The sequence below is a fragment of the Belonocnema kinseyi genome, chromosome 9 (assembly GCF_010883055.1).
Source record: "Belonocnema kinseyi isolate 2016_QV_RU_SX_M_011 chromosome 9, B_treatae_v1, whole genome shotgun sequence".
In the NCBI taxonomy this organism is placed as follows: Eukaryota; Metazoa; Arthropoda; class Insecta; order Hymenoptera; family Cynipidae; genus Belonocnema; species Belonocnema kinseyi.
The window spans coordinates 61,696,223-61,700,208 of NC_046665.1; positions in this window are offsets into that span (position 1 = coordinate 61,696,223).

The window sequence follows — 3,986 nt, forward strand, 5'->3', positions numbered from 1 at the left end:
TGTAACTCAATGAATTTCAATTTGTCCATTTTCTTATTAGACATTTTTCATAGTAAAAAAGTCAAGCTTTCTTTTGAGACTATTAAAAAAAAAATCGTAGATTCCTAAATTGCGAAAAAGTTAAATAAACAATTGATTTATTGGAAAAATTTTTTGAACAATTTTTTTGTTATAAATAATAAAATAGGATGCAAGCGTGTAAATAACACTTTCCAAAACCCTCATAAAAATTTTAAATCGCGTAACTAGAAAGGAAGTTACAGGCGTTTGAAACTACCCCTGCAGGCATTGGGGTTGAAAATTCAACCCCCCCTCACTTGGGGAGGGTTAGTAATCCTGGTCTATAAGTTTGTGGATTAACTACTGTTGGGTAGGCGAACATATTCCCGGAATTTAGAGACAATCGAAAAACATGACTTTTTGAGTTGGGGCAGTTGAGGAATAATGCCCCATAGGACCCATCGTAACAGCATGGATGATTTGTAAAGGTTAACTAGCGCGCAACCTAATCTTCTGAAAAGGAAAATTCACACTATTGGCTTCTAAGCATATTTGGCATTCTAAAATGCTTGTGTCATTTTTCAGATTTTCTGGATTTATTAATCCATTACTCTGTTTAGATAAGGCTATTAAATAGGGTTTTGAGACGTGACCTAGTCTAATGTGCCACAACATAGCCTCAGATAGCTTGTATTTTTTTTGCAGATTAATTTGTCTTTGTTAATCTCTTTGTTTTCAACCTGATCTATCTCTTTCTTATTAAAATGAATCTTTGTATTTTTTGAAGTATCTAAGAATTCTGAGTTAAGTTTTATTTCTTTTTCATCATGTTCTATTTGAACTTCTTGTTTATTTAATTCAAAATTTTTATTATTCTCAAGATCGTTGTTATTCTCATTATTAATTGAATTGTTCTTTTTACGTCTAGTATTATAAAAACTTTTCGCTTCATGTTTGTTCGAACTATTTGGATGAAAGTTTTCATTCTTAAAGTTATCAGATTGCATATCTGTTTTCAATTTAATTATCCAGAAGGGATTTTTATATTCTACCTTGAGTATGCTTTTATTTATTAACGGTTCATAAATGTCTACAATTTAGTTATTCGAGAAAACTTCTAGTCCCTGATCGACGAATCTTCTTAAAGATAAGAAATTATCTGATAAGTTTTTTGAATACAGAATGTTATCTAACAGATATTCTTTCTCAGTACAAGTTTTAATTTTAGCTTTACCCTTTCCCGTGGTTTTGAAACTACTATCTGTATTTGCGCAGTTATTCTTTGTTCTCGCATTACAGTCTAAATCGTTGAAGTATATTTTAGAATTGCTCAGGTGCTCGGTTGCACCTGAGTCTGCTATAAACTCTATTAAAGTGTTATCTAAATTACTGTTTTCAGAAATATCGTACATACCTCCATAGTTACCAGCAACGTCTTGCAGAGAATGTGTGGCAGTATCACAGCCTCTGTAGTCGCTGTTTCTGCCCCTGGAGAACACACGAGAGGCTCCCTGCCCTTTGTTGCCACGTTGTTGTGTAGTAAAGAGGGTGTCTCGTTGCGCCTCCGCCTCGTACGTTGACCTATTGTTTTAAATCTTCCTAGCTCTGCCTCTAGTGGCAGTAGCTTTCCCACCTCGCTGAGACGTCTAACGAACCTTCTTGGGCTGGCTGATAACTGTTGACTCTTTGTATTGACCCTGCTTTCGTTTTCTACATTCGCTGGCTATATGGCTACCCAGCTTATGACAGCTGTAAGACAACCTCCTTTCAGGATGAGGGCATTTTTGTTCTAGATGGCCCTCCATGCTACAACCCTTGCACATAATCTTCTTTGGAGGTGCATAGAATGCAGCAATCTCAGGAACACCTTCCTTCTTAGGTTTCACTGCATCATCTTGTAATAAAATATTGTTTAGTAGGCCGTACTTCATTTTCTTAGAAGCAGTGTCTTTAAAGACATAGTCAGCTGTAAGAATTTCTGGGATTGCCCCTACCACAGACTGAAGGAAATAATCTCGTTTTAACATTTCCGAAATTATACCTGCTTCGGGTGCACTCTCAAAAACTCTCACCTTCTCTTCGAATTTGTCAGAAAATTATGATGCTGTCTTTTTATTGGCTTTGAATTCAACATGAGCAAGTCTTTTCGAGAAGAGATGCTAGATGTTTTATATTCTAATCTTTTAAGTTCTTTTAATTTCATTAGAATCTCTTTAGGTTCCTTTAAATGCATGATCTTATTATAGTTAATAGAATCAATGTGATTGATAATAATGTCTAGAGTTTTAAATTTGTCTTCTGTTAATTTAATGTCATCAACTAAGATATTGGTATTCTCTTCAAAAAGATAATTTTATCTTTTGCTTCTTAATTCAGATTTCAAGTAATCTTCAAACATCTGAAAATTAGAGTCTTTACATAGTTGGTAGATTCTAACTGTAATGTGATCTCTCCCTGAGAATTCAATTTTTAGTTATTCAGTGAAGCTTATAATACTATTATTTTTTATAGTTATTTCATTTTTTTTCTCCTTTTCCATTAAGAGATTGTTGAATTTACTTTCAGCTAAATCATGAATCATGTTCAGTGAGAAATTGTCATTTAAGCTATGTCCTATAAATTGTGATTGGCTACTTACATTCCTTGGAGGCCTCGAGTGAGCAACAGAAACAATTGTCGAGAATATAAAGTACCAGCATATGCGGCACTTCCCATTCTCGACAATTGACTCAATTTCCCTAGGAGCATTTAGAGGAGCGATATTAAGGTGAATGCCGTAGGAGTGACAGAGATGGTAATAAATCACTCTTAGTGCTGCATGGTGCTTTGAATGTAGGTCGTTCCCGCGTGAGTTAGACAACTAGATAGTATGTGAGCTAAATGCTCGGGGTGTGCATGGCACTACTCCAAATGAATAGAGTAATACCGGGACGGCAAGCATGTTCGTTGCAGATACTTTGTTCCTCGCCGACAGTTCGGAAGACCAAATCTGTGGGATGAGACGTTTGTATCGGCTTCGGAGAGTATCCTTTATAGATGTCACATCCTGAATGCGAGTCTGTGGCACGCCCAGGTATGTATAAGTCTCTCCAGCGCAAAGGTGTCGTAAGGCGCTTCTATCAACGAGCTCAGGATCTTCAGGGATGCCATTAAGTTTTCCTCGCTTCAAATAAACCTTGACGCATTTGTCTAATCCAAATTCCATTCCAATTTCCTTAGTATATCGTTCGACGATCCCCAGAGCTAGATGCAGTTGCTCTCTGTTTTTAGCATAGATCTTAAGATCGTCCACGTAAAATACATGAGTGACCTTGTACTTTCGTTCTGCAGATTTGCCGCACAAGTACCCGTCGGAATGGCGCAGTGCTACAGATAGTGGCAATAATGTAAGGCAAAAGAGGAGTGGGCTCATGGTGTCGCCCTGAAAGACACCTCTCTGAAACGTGACCTTGTTAGTTTTCACACGATTTTTTTCAGATGAGATAGTAAATCTGTTTTTCCAAAGCGGCATCAATCTCTCTATGCACCCACCTATTTGCGGATGAACATTTAAGATTTCCAAAAGACAGATGATAAGTCTATGGCATGTCGAATCGAAAGCTTTCCGATCATCAATCCAGGCCATCGATAGGTCACGCTGGTAGAATGCTGCATCTTTGCAGACACATCTGCCGATGGGCAGGTTCTCCCGACATCTGGCTACGCCTTTCTTTGAGCCTCGTTGTTCATACATTTCTTGCCACACAGGTTCAATTGCCCGAACAATCCTGTCGTTTAGGATAGCTGTGAATATCTTATAAAGCGTGTTCAGACAAGTTATTGGCCTGTAGTTCATCGGGTCAGCTAAGTTGCCTATTTTCGACAGGAGTATTGTGCGCCCTTCCTCCACCAACCACTCTGGAATCGGCTCTTCCGACTTCAAATATGAGGTGAAAATACAGGCCAAATGCTGATGGGTTGAAGAAAACTTCTTCCACCAGAAGGTT